Consider the following 13,604-nt stretch of genomic DNA (forward strand, 5'->3'; position numbering starts at 1 on the left):
CAGACTAGGTTCTGGGTAAGTGGCGGCGCAGCCGCAGACTTAATGGGAAGATTCTAGAAGTAAGAGAACCATGGAAGGGCTGACATATGCTGCCCGCCCCTCTCTGCCTGTCTGCCACACTACACTATGCAAGTGTGAGGAGACCCAAGGCATTCTGATAAATGAAAGCCAAGACAGACTTAAAAACTGTATGCAAATTCAAATGTGTTTCTCAACCCGTGAACAACTTAGCTGGAAGGTTGGAAGCCTTACAAAATAAAATAGCTGATTGCAACCCCTGTCCAAATCACTGGAACTGATCATCAAAATCTGCAGAGATAGAAACAACCCCAAGGACCTAAGGAAAAAAGGAAAACAAAAAAGGGAGCATAACACATCAACACCTGAGCTTCGTAGAAGAGATGAGGTTTTCCAGGGAAGTTTCCTAAAAATAGTCCAACAGCCCTCAGGAAAAAAAAAAATCTATATTTTCTACTTTCTTTTCTTTTTATCTTGAATGTCAGTTTTCAACCAAAAATTACAAAATACACAAAGACAGGGAAGTGTGAGCCACATTGGAAAAAAAAATTTAAAAAAGATAGTATGAACTGACTGGGTAGGACCAGCTGTTGAATGTAGCATAAGAAGAACAGCAGTTGTACATACATTCAGCACATTGTCCTTTCATAAAAGCCAGCGCTCCTCTACAAGGAGACAGTCTGTTTTCCAAAGGTGTGTGCCATACAAATTTTCTTGAAGACGGTGCAGAACAAAAGGCTGTCTGTGCTTGTACTGTGCAGACCTGCATGACACTCATGGGTCATTGTTTTCTGACAGACCTAGCAGTCAAATCTTAAACACTACAATTGTGCCTTTACTTACATTTTCATTGGATTGCCGTCTGTTCCATATTTGTAGAATCTCATGACAAGTATGGTAAACTTTTAGTTCCTTTCCATTAATATGTATCCCTCAAAAAGTAGGAAGCTCAGTACAGGCCTTATCCTAGACCTGCCACTTTAGAATCTCTTCAGGGAAGCCCTGGAGGTTGCATTTAATTAGCAAGTTGAGATTTGGGTGGGGACACAGCCAAACCGTATCAAATAGTGATGCGCAATTAATACATGTGGATTAAAAGTCTTTCTTCTCTAATGGATACTAAAGTTAAATGTTATTTATATGTTCTTTCTGGACTTTTCTATGAAAATGATAATGCATTTGTATATGAAAAAATATACTTGCTTTTTAGTTTGAGTTTCTGTTTTCACACTAGTGATTAGATTAAGTAAATATACATTAATGAGCAAATAAGTTTGATGTATAAAGATACTCTAAAATAAAATTAAAAGTATTGTCTTTGTCAATTATAAATAAATATAAAACACAGAAAAAAAATGTAGTTGTATTGCCTAATAACCCAATAATTAGTTTTGGGTATAGAAGTCAACAGAAGTACAGTATGATAACAACAGGTATTTTGAAGGGGAGGACAGTTTATGAGGGTAAAGGGGACTGCACATTCTTTGTTACGTCTACAAACAGAAATGAAATCAAATTCTTCTTCCTTTGAACCTGGTCTTGGTCTCACTGTGGGTTGCTTGACCAATTGAAGTGGCACTCTGGGTCCTTCAAGCCTAATCTGTTAAGAAGCCTTGCAGTTTCTGCCTGGCCTCTTGGAATCCTCCGTGGTGGGCTGTTCCTGCCTCCCTGCTATTCTTACCAAGGCACCAGACTTAAAGCCATGTGGACCCTTCAGCCCAGCCAACCTGTCATTGGAGTAGGGCTGGGAGACTCCTCTCGCCCCCAGTGCAAAGTGGAACACCTGGTGCCCAGGAAGATGTCATGAAGCAATGAGTTTAACCACTGCACTCAGCCAGTGCTGGGCTGAGTAAGGGTCCCCCAAAGACACCGATATCCAACTCCCTGGACCTGAGGCTGTATTAATGATATAGGAGTTCAAAAGAAATTATTTAGGCAGGTAGTGAGGGTAAGGAAATCCTCGGTAAGGTTTTCCTGTTAATGAAAGGCAGCCTCCAAATCATTTCTTTTCTAACAAAAGCAGCCTGTAAAATCAAGTTGCAGACATAAATAAGCAAACTGGAAGATTGCAGGGGTGAATGCCGGCAGCTATGCCAGTGGGCAAGGGACTACCTGGGGGCTGGGCATGTTGAACATGGCAGCTCCATCTTCTATGTCATGGAAGCAAGGGGCAATCAATACACACTGTGACGGAAGCAGTTGCAACTCTTTGGAAATCTAAAACACATAAAATGATAAAGCCTGTAAAACATCCATTAATTGTGTTTTTACTGTTTGTTGATACACTGGACTGAATTGTTTCTCTTTAAAATACATATACTGAAACTTTAATCCCCAGTCTGACTGGTTTTGGAGATCGGGCTTTAGGAGGATGATGAAGGTCAAGGGGGATGATAAGAGTGGAGTCCGAATCCTACAGGCTTGGTGGCCTTATAAGGAGAGAGAGAGACATTTTTCTCCCTCTTCTAGTGCACACACTGAGAAAAGGCCACGTGAGGCCATGGCAAGAAGGCAGTCACCTGGGAGCCGCGGAAGGCGGTCTCACCAGGAACCAAGTCAGATGGAAACTTGGTCTTGGACCATAAGCATCTGTTGTTGAAGCCTCCCGCTCTGTGGTACTTAGTTACAGCAACTCGAGTAGGCAAATGCATGAAAATGGATGCAGTTTTACTGACTGAAGCAGTTAATATTTGTCAGCAGCTTCCAGAGAGGTAGGATAACCTGGTGATTATGAGGGAGGCTCTGGACTGCCTGAGTTTGAGTCCAGGAATTCCTATTTACTGTAAGTGACTATGGGCAAGAAACTGAATGTCTGTATTTCAATTTCTTCATCTGTAAAATGGGATTCATAACAGTGTGGGGATTTGTGATGACCACAAAGATAACACATGGAAGCCTTAGGGCACTAGCTGGCATGCACTAACAGATTCCTATTACCGCATTTCAGTTCACTGAAGCAATAAAATGTTTGTATTTTTAAGTAAAAATAGGATGGCATGGTGGTAAAAACAAAGGACTAAGATACAGAAAACTTAAATTCACATTGTTTTGAACTTGAGTAAATTACAATCTCTCTGTAAATTTTGTCCTTTTCCACCCTTATAAATGAGGGCATTGAAATTTAAATATCACAAGATCATCGAGAGGATACAATGAAATGATATCTGTGACTGCATTTAGAACTAAGAAGCACTACAGAAGTATAATTAATAGGTGTAATTTAATGAATGTGATTGTTCGTATTATTGTTACATCTCAGGAAACAGAAAATACCATGCTCTTACATGTTTTCACATTTACTGTGTCATTTGGGAAACTTGACCCTTAAAAGCTCCCATCCCTGGGACTTTTATATGAAGTTTTCTTCTCCTTTCTGCCAAGCTTGCTTGGGTGGCGGTCACCCTGCCATTATCTCCCTGAAGCAGAAGGGGTTGAGGAGGAGCCGCAGGGCTGTCCCTGGCAGTCTCACCAAAGCCCTGAGCTGTGCAGATACACCAATGCCTGCAGGTCGAGGGTTGGAGAGAAAGCTTCCCTGCTGTCTACTCTGAAGGTTCTCTGCAAAGAACTAAGGGTAGACAGTTCAAAAAGAGACAAGCAATAACAAACTTATTAACGTGTGCAGGGCACAGGAATTCCACAAATATGAGACTCAAAGAAGGTCTTGAATGCAGCTTCGATGTGCCACATGTGGGAAATCTTGGAGGCCTGTGTCGCGGACTGGTCTGCAGTGTCTCAGAGGGCAGCGTTCACACTCCCGACAGAAACACAAAACACCTTGATTTTCTGCCCCATGTGCTGAAATTGCATGAAAAATTAATGAGCGATAATCATTAAGTGTTGTATTTCACAGATTATCAAGCACTCGTATACTCCTCCTAAATCCCCTAGTTCTTCCTTTCTACCTCATTACATGTACTTTTATTTTATCCTGAACAAAACCCAAAACTTTACAAAATTGTTATTTCTCAAACAGAGACACTGAGAAGGATTAAGTGCAAAGCCTGGGGATCCCATGGTCAGGGTGAGATACAGCTGGAATATGAAACCCAATGTATTGACCCTTTCCTCCTTTATACTTTATCCTTATTTGCTGGTCTTTATCCATACTTTCAGTTTGAATGTGGTTAAACTGGAATCTACACTGAAGAATCTGGTGGACGGTGAGACGGCTCAGAATACACCAGCATTTGGATATTCTGCAAGTAAAATGAGGTATGTTTTATGTCATCATTGAAGTTTTTCTACTAGGGGTGATTTATTTTGCTCTCATTCTGATGATAATTACTTTAGAAAAAGAAAAAGAGAAACAACTGTGAAGTCCTCAGTCTCTTCAGTACTTAAACTAAGCTCTGAGGCCCTCCCAGGACTGAGAGGATGGAGTGAGGGAGGCACTTAGCTTAGCTCAGGCACAAAATTTAGAGGGGAAAAAACTCAGTCATCAAGACAAATAATATTTAATGCAATTTTTTTTTTTTTTTTTTTTTTTGAGATGGAGTCTCGCTCTGTCGCCTGGGCTGAAGTGCGGGTGGCGCAGTCTCAGCTCACTGCAACCTCTGCCTCCCAGGTTCAAGTGATTCTCCCACCTCAGCCAACCAAGTAGCTGGGGTTACAAGCACCTGCCACCACGCCTGGGTAATTTTTGTTTTTTGAGTAGAGTGAAGGTTTCACCGTGTTGGCCAGGCTGGTTTCGAGCTCCTTACCTCAGTTGATCCGCCTGCCTTGGCTTCCCAAAGTGCTGGGATTACAGGTGTGAGCCACCATGCCTGGCCTGCCCATCAATTTTGTCATTGACTCAGGAGTCTAGTAGTTCTTCATAATTCTAGAGATAGCTATGACCTCACTCTGTGTCATTATTTTATTTTATTTTATTTTATTTTTTATTTTGTTTTATTTTTTGAGACAGAGTCTTGCTGTCTCACCCAGGTTGGAGTGCAGTGGCATGATCTTGGCTCACTGCAACCTCCACCTCCTGGATTCAAGTGATTCTGCTGCCTCAGCCTCCTGAGTAGCTGGAATTACAGGCACCTGCCACCATGCCTGGCTAATTTTTGTGTTTTTGGTAGAGATCGGGTTTGGCAATGTTGGCCAGGATGGTCTGGAACTCCTGACTTCAGGTGATCCAGTCTCCTTGGCCTCCCAAATTGGTGGGATTACAGGCATGAGCCACCATGTCTGGCCCTAATGCAGTATTTTAAAGTCTTAAAATTAATGCAAAAAATACATGATAAAATTCTAAGACTTTAAAGTCAGGATCAGTTTTCTACCAGAATAATGAACATAGACACATAAACTACAACCCATGAACCCACACAGTTTTGCCCCTTGCTTCCAGAAATTCAAGTAAGTACTTAGTACAACCAATTCAGCACACTCCTAAAGGACATGAAAACACATTTAAGAACCGCTAGTGTAGAGCATTTGTGCCTTTAATTTGTTGGCTTTGAACATTTTTGTAACATAAAATGAATTATACCTTAATTGTTTTAACTGAATGATTTTCTAATTAGATTTCACAAGGCAAAAAAAAAAAAATGTTAGTTAGGTTTTAGCCTCCTGGGACATTTCATTCCTAGTAAACAGCAGGTAGCTTGTCTTCCCTGAGGGTAATAGGCTCTGAAAGAAAAAAAAATCCATACTCTCTTTTCAAGATCGATGTCCATGGAGATTTATGGATGGTAAAATGTGGGATGGGACAGCAGCCTCAGCAGCATCTCCGCCAGTCATATTTGGGTGCCTGTCTGTGATAATAGGAGTTAAGAAGAAATCACTTAGACAGATAGTGAGGGTACAGAAGTCCCCTCTAAGGCCTTCTCTTTAAAGAAAAGCAGCCCTAAATCACCGTCTTAACAAAGAGCAGCCTGTAAGGCCAAGCTGCAGACATAGACAAGCCAGCTGGGAGCTTGCACCGGTGAATGCTGGCAGGAAGCGGGGACTAGACATGTTCAAGATGCCCTTCTCTTTGTCAACCACTTGTACAGTAAGAAGCAAACCAGATGGCTTCCATCAACTGGAAAGCCTATTTGCATAATAGATTAGGGTGGGGCCACCAACCTCCCCAAGGCTATCTGGACATCGTACCTGAAGGAACCAATCTGTGAGCCCTACGTAAATCAGACACCGCCTCCTCAAACTGGACTGTAAAATTTGGACCGTCCACCACCCCTTGTTCCTTTCTGCTCAGGGGCTTCTCTCTCTCTAGAGAGAGCTGTTTCTCATCCTCTTCTCTTCTGCCTATGAAACCTCTGCTCCTAAATTCCTTGTGTGTCTGTGTCCTAAATTTTCCTGGTGCGTGACGGGGAACCCCAGGCTATATACCCCAGTCAAAATAGCCACTTCATCTGCACATGTGTGTGTTTATGTGTGTGTTTGTGTGTGGTGGGGAGAGAGGGAATGGGAAGGTGGAGAAGGAGGAGGACAAAAGGGAGGAGGAGGAGGAAGAGGGGGAGAAGGAAAAAGGGGAGTAGGAGGAGGAGGAAAAAGGGGAGGAAGAGAAGAAGGAGAAGAAGGGATAGAGATAGGCAGATAAATAGATAGAAAGACAGATAGTTAGATAGAAAGGTGCATAGGCCAGGTGCGGAGGTTCATGCCTGCAGTCCCAGCACTTTGGGAGGCCAAGCTTGAGGCTGGGTTTTCTATACCAGCCTGGGCAACAAAGTGAGACCCCATATCTATAAATAAATAAATAGAAAGGTAGATTGACAGATAAAAACTTTCAGGATATGTTATAGAGTATTTAATAGTAATAGAATATTTCTTTTTCCTAAATCAGGAACATGTTTCCTACCTTTTCGGTAACATTCAGTATGGAAGGAAAATTAAAGACAATATGAAACTAAGAGGGTGCAATGCTTGTCAGAGTAGAATAGGGGAATTCTAGTTGAAGGAAACCGGTATCCTTGACTATAACAGAAATCTTGGAGGGCTGTTCCTCTGAAATATGCAAAGCATAATCTTAGGCCTACCTGTGTGTATTTCTTTGTTTTAGGAACCTCTGAGTTGAGAAGTATGGAGAAAACCTTAGATGGTTAAACTGGAATTTTTTTTTTAACGGAGTTTTGCTCCTCTTGCCCAGGCTGGAGTGCAATGGCACAATCTTGGCTCACCACAACCTCCGCCTCCCGGGTTCTATTGATTCTCCTGCCTCAGCCTCCCGAGTAGCTGGGATTACAGGCATGGGCCACCATGCTTGGCTAATTTTGTATTTTTAGTATAGACAGGATTTCTCCATGTTGGTCAGGCTGGTCTCTAACTTCCGACCTCAGGTGATCTGCGGGCCTTGGCCTCCCAAAGTGCTGGAATTACAGGCATGAACCACTGCTCCCGGCCCTGGAATATTTTTAAACTGTTGTTGTTTAAGAGAAGGAAACGTTGAAAGATAGGAGACATTTGATTTCGACTAAAGAATGTTCTTGCTGAGAGAGACTAAGTAATACTGAAGTGCCACACACCATTTTCATTCCCATTAGTATTTAAATGATTTGATTACAAATGATAAGACTCCTAATTGGACTTTCAGAATAATAACTAAGCAAAACTGTTTTCCATTATTAAAATGAAACAAGAATAGGAAATTAATGAACACAAAGTTTCTAAACAGTGTGGTCTTCTAAGGTAAAACCCAGCTTCCCTGGGAAAGAAGGCAGAGGAGGTGACCAGCAGCCCACATTGGAGGGTGCCAGTGACAGCATTGCAGGAAGGAGGGGGTCCCTACAGGACAGGTCAAAAGCACAGGCGAGTTAAACACCGGGACAGAGCTTCTTCTTCAGAGCACTTCCTCCTAATAACGTATTTTCCATTTTAGTCTGTATTATACACATTTGAAGAGTTTTAATGGAGAGGATCTTCCCCATGTATCATTCATATAAAATGGCTTCATACTGTAAGGGTCATTTCAAAATTATTTCATGTGAAATTGCTACACATGCCCTACACTTAATCAGGTTGGGTTTTTTCCCCCTACCTCTCACTGATCTCATTGATTTCATCTGCCACTTTTTTTTTTTTTTTTTTTTTTTTTTTTTTGAGATGCAGTTTCACTCTTGGCTATAGTGCAATGGTGCGATCTTGGCTCACTGCAACCTCCACCTCCCAGGTTCAAGCAATTCTCCTGCCTCAACCTCCCAAGTAGCTGGGATTACAGGCGCCCGCCACTATGCCTGGTTAATTTTTGTGTTTTTAGTAGAGATGGGGTTTCACCTTGCTGGCCAGGCTGGTCTCAAACTCCTGACCTCAGGTGATCCGCCCACCTCGGCCTCCCAAAGTGCTGGGATTACAGGTGTGAGCCATCATGCCCGGCCTCATTTGCTACTTTAAAAGTTGCCTGTTACCCCTAGGAAAAGTGGATATCCCAAGGACAAGAGCCATTTTCTCTTTTTATTCCTAATATCTAGTATCCTTTATAAACATTTTTAAATAAGAGAACAAATAGATGAATTAATGCCATGATTTTGAAAGTATTTCTCCTTTGCCATAATATTTCACTCAAATAAAATAGGAAGCACGTCCTTAAGATTTAACACAGAGATTTTTTTTTCCAAATCTACATTAAATGCACAGATGAGGACACAATTCACAAATGTAATTAATTCGGGTAAGCTGCTGGTTACCCTAGAATTCAAATGACAGACTTCCGAGGAAAAACACTTATAGGGTAAAAAGAGAATAGCTCTATTAATTTCCAGTAAGTAATACACTTGCCTAGACTGGATGAGGTGACTCAAACCTCTAATCTCAACTCTTCAGGGGCTGAGGCAGGAGGATCACCTGAGTCCAGGATTTCAAGGCTGAAGTGAGCTGTGTTTGCACCACTGTACTCCAGCCTAGGCAACAGAGGGAGACCCTGTGTATTAGTCCATTCTCAGGCTGCTATGAAGAAATACCAGAGACTGAGTAATTTATAAAGAAAAGAGGTTTAATTGACTCAGATTTCTGCATGGCTGGGGAGGCCTCAGGAAACTTAAAATCGTGGCAGAAGCCACCTCTTCACAGGGCAGGAGAAGAAGAGGGAAATCTCTGCCTTTATTTTCAACAGAGACAATTAAGACTCTTTGTAGCAATAAGATACCAAATTCCAACCTGAATGTAGTATAGCATCACAAAACAGGTAGCAGTTCCTGAAAGAAAGAAAAATATTTTGCCCCAAAATATGTCTTTAACAAATTTTGAAATGGCCCTGCAATGCTGTCTCTGGTGGGGGAAATTTACGTTCTGTAGAAAATCACCTTCCCTTTCCAAGTCTTTTTCTGATCCTGAAGAGGTGATCTGAGAGTCTAGTACCTTTTAAAGGTCTGAATAGAAAACATTTGACATCTATTGCCTCTATGGGTGGCCACCTATGAGACTTCATCTACATAATAAGAACTGTGGTCTCCACAACACCTTACGTTAAACCAGACACTCCTTTCTATTGATTCCAGATTCTTAGATACTAACTTAACTCATTCTACCAATTGCCAATCATAAAATCTTTGAATCCACCTCTGACCTGTAAGCCCCCACTTCAAGTTGTCTTGCCTACTCAGACCAAACCAGTGTATACCTTACATGTATTGATTGATGTTTTACGTCCCCCTAAAGTGTATAAAACCAAGCTGTAACCTGACCACCCTGGGCACGTGTTCTCAGGACCTCTTAAGACTGTGCCTCAGGTCATGGTCACTCACATTTGGCTCAGAATAAACCTCTATAAAATTTTTTAAGAGTTTGATTCTTTTTATCAACAACACTAAGAAAAAAACTATGTAATAAAGTACTTCAGCCTTGGTAAACCCTATTTCTAATGAGTCTTTTCTGTCTTCAAAGACCCCTTTTTCAGAGATGTGGGCTGGTAAAGATCACTCATAGAGAAAGAAGAAACCTCCTACATTTTTAAATTCAAATACCCCTTCAGCTAGCCTAAGACAGGCAGGTGGGGACTGGGCAGACCCCACATTAATTGTCCCCTAGGGAAGCAAGAAAAAGGACAACTATGAAAAGATCTGCAGAGGAACAGAGCGAAAGTGGAATGTCACTGCTGTTTTCACCATTTTAATTTACCAAAAACTGACTGCGTCCGAGGGAAGGAGCCACTAGCTAGGAATCACACGAGGACAGAATTAACATTTCTATTAACTTAAAATTACATTTAAAAGTTGGATAAATTGATGTACACAGGCCACCGTGTAGTCTACCCTTGTATTTGTACATCTACACTTTCCCCTAGATCAGCTCCAGCTCTGGCTGTGTGTTTAGGCATTGCTGTCTGTCTACCTTCCTTCCTCTGGTGGACCCAGAAAAGAATTAAGCTACTGCTGCTAGTCTGTAACTTCAAAATGACACAAAAATCATCTTAACCATCTTCACAGGGTTTTATACCACAGAACAATGCAGGACATGCCTAGATAAATGTCTTATTTACACCTGACAGTGACTGGCTGGGTGGGTCACAGTGACAAGGATCAGGAAGGCACGCCATTCTCCTCACTGCTGAATTTGCTTCTCACAAAAGAGGGTGGAGGAGAACAGTCAGTCAGCAGCAGAAATGTTGAATACGTTTTATTTATTTGAATCCTAATGCCTTAATTAATTGCATCTCAGAGTACTAAGGAAAGGCAAAGCAAAATCTACTGTTCTAGAAAAGAAGAATTAGACAAGTTCAGTGACATTTGATTATTTGGAAAAGATTCTTTATGGAAATTATTTCTTAACAAACTAAGCTTTCATGCTGAAGTCACGACTAAGATTTGCAAACATTTATACAAAGAAGCTCATTTGTTACAGAAAGTACACACACACACACACACACACACACACACACATGCACATATACAATATGCGATTATTAGCCAGAAATTGTTGTTGTTGTTGTTTGAGACAGAGTCTCCTTCTGTCGCCCAGGCTGGAGTGCAGTGGTGCCATCTCAGCTCATGGCAGCCTCTGCCTCCCAAGTGATTCTCCTGCCTCAGCCTCCTGAGTAGCTGGGACTACAGGCATGCACCACTATGCCCGGCTAATTTTTGCATTTTTAGTAGAGATGGGGTTTTGCCATGTTGACCAGGCTGGTCTCGAACTCCTGATCTCAGGTGATCCACCCACTTCCACCTCCTAAAGTGCTGGGATTACAGGTGTGAGCCACAGCTCCCAGCCTAACCAGAAGTTTTATAACCAAGAGATTCAGACTTCACGCTACATAGTACCATGTGATTCTTGACTTATTTTCTAGCTCTTTGATGCATTCATTTTCAGGCTAATGTAGGGAAGGAGTGTGACTGTTAGTTCATCTTCGGGTATTGTGTGATGAAGTAGTGGGTGAGCATCAGCAATGAGACGCCCATGGAGCTTGCAAACACTTCCCTTAGCCAGTGTCAGCATTAGGGATCTTATTAGTTCTCCTTCCAGAAGGACTTTCCATCCGAGAAGTCAATCCACTTTTACTTCCTCACTCTTTCCTCACCCTCTGGTAACGTGCCAACGTCCTCTGAAGTCGCCTGAGGGTAAGGAGCTCCAGGGAGAAAAGAAGAAAGAGTATGATCACTTTAAATATAACTAAATGATAATATTCAGGTATTTTCCTCTATAAACTCAACACAATACAGCTATCAAATCCACTGTAGCTATAAGAATACAGGTATTTTCTGGATTTGAGGTAGATATCCTGAAGAGGTTTTTTCTTCTGTGTCCCTAGACCTGCATTCTTTCTAAAACTGTCCTGAGATGAAGGCCTCCCTCCTGTGGTCCTGAGGATGGTGTTGCTAGGTAGCGACAAGGTCCTCTTGCACTGTTTCCAGAGCCAGTCACTCCAGCCTGACTCAGTGCACACCTGGGCACTAGGCAGGTGTCTGGAAGTGACTCATTCTCTAAAGAACATTTGCCTCTAGAATTTTTTTAGAAATTCAGTTTAAATCAGGACATATAAAATCAGCCTTAATAACCGTGAAGGTATAAATATAGTTTTGTGAAATACAGAGATTGACAGCTTGGATAATCAGGAAAGAGCGAGAATTAAATATAGAGAAGAGGAAGGTAACTAATGTTAGCTGAACAAGTCATTTCAACTGTAATTTTAAGATAATAGCTTTTGAAATATGGTCCTTGTGGAAAAGTCGAAGAAAGAGTTTATGTGACTCTAAGGCAGAAGCTCAATGTTTAAGATAACAGAAATATGATTTTAATTAATGTGATGACTAAAAACACAAAATGCTTTGGTGGGTCTTTTCTTATTTGATTACAAGTCTCTGTTGAAGCTGTCATATGTAACTTTCAGTAATTTCATGTAATAATTTTATGCCACAAATTAAAAATCTGCCATATCAATGAAGAACATGTTGATTAAATGGTTTATATGAAAAGCAAGCAGGAAAACAACTTGAAAATATTAAAAGCATTTAGCCTTGTGATGATTGCCAAAATGACTAATTAACAATACTGATATTTTTCCTTCTGTCCATTTCACAAATATAAAGATTAGAAAGCATAATAATTAAATTAAAAGGCACCAATCAGAAATTGATTTTTTTAACTTGTGAAAATGTCTAGGCAAAGACTATGTACATCAGTCTTTTTATTCCTATTTTCAGAATGAAAATTCACTACTATTATGAGTTGAATTGTCTCCCCCTTAAAAAGATAAGGTGAAATCCTAACCCCAGGAACCTCAGACTGTCATTTTATGTGGAAATAGCATCCTGACAGAGAAAGTCAAATTAAAATGATGAGGGAGGAACCCAATCCTGTATAACTGGCACCCCCTATAAAAAGGGACATTTGCACACAGACAAACGCAGGAGGAAGATGATGTGAAGACACAGACAGAAAGTCAGGTGAGGCTGGATTGATGTGGCCACAAGCCAGGAGTCCCTGGTCGACCAAGAGCTGGAAGAGGCAGGAACGACCCTTTATCTCCAAGTCTCAGAGGGAGCATGGCTCTGCTGAAACCTTGATTTTGAACTTCCAGCCTCGGAACTGTGAGACTATATATTTCTATTTTAAGCCTCCCAGTTTATGGAAATTTTTATGGCAACCCTGAAAAACTAATACAATCGTCCTTCTGATAATATAAAAATGCATCCTCAGGATAAAAATAATCTCATTATAAAAATACACATAAGTATAAAAATACATATAAGTATAAAAAATAAAGAAGAGATTAAAAATCTTCAAAAATCCATCCGGCCTTTAAATAAAAGCCTCTTTTGGTGATCATTCTTTTATTTCATCTGTTTATGAATATATGCCATCATGTAGTATACAATTTTAACTTGTGCATTTCAAAATGATATTGATTATGAAGTTGAATTAGAAGTATTTGTATTCCTCTTATATAGTAAAACATAGCACTTGTGATATATAGAAGCTGACTTGTTAAGTTATATTTTGAAGTTCCAATGTGTGCATGCGTGTTTTCTCAAACACCCTGTAGCATGACTAGATTCCAGGGACATCAAAAGAGATTACCTTTGCTGTTTACCAGTCAATTTCTGAAAATGTTCTTCTATTAGAATACCAGGCATTTATTATAAAATTAGCTCTGTGAGAAAAAAAAACCTACTTGAAGGTAAAATACTTTAAACCTGCCGAAGTTTGATTAATGTAATAGGATTATTGAAATA

The 13,604-nt window shown here is 40.7% G+C and overlaps 1 long non-coding RNA gene across 1 annotated transcript in view; it reads left to right on the top strand.

The window, feature by feature from the left end:
* The window catches only part of LOC129060866 (uncharacterized), a 51,389-nt gene that overhangs the window by 11,241 nt on the left and 26,544 nt on the right, over window positions 1–13,604 (top strand). Inside the window, exon 2 of the long non-coding RNA XR_008527725.2 lies at window positions 4,132–4,230. This is a non-coding gene — a long non-coding RNA (uncharacterized LOC129060866). The remainder of the gene's footprint in view (window positions 1–4,131; window positions 4,231–13,604) is intronic.

The sequence above is a fragment of the Pongo abelii genome, chromosome 7 (genome assembly GCF_028885655.2).
Source record: "Pongo abelii isolate AG06213 chromosome 7, NHGRI_mPonAbe1-v2.0_pri, whole genome shotgun sequence".
NCBI classification, from domain to species: Eukaryota; Metazoa; Chordata; class Mammalia; order Primates; family Hominidae; genus Pongo; species Pongo abelii.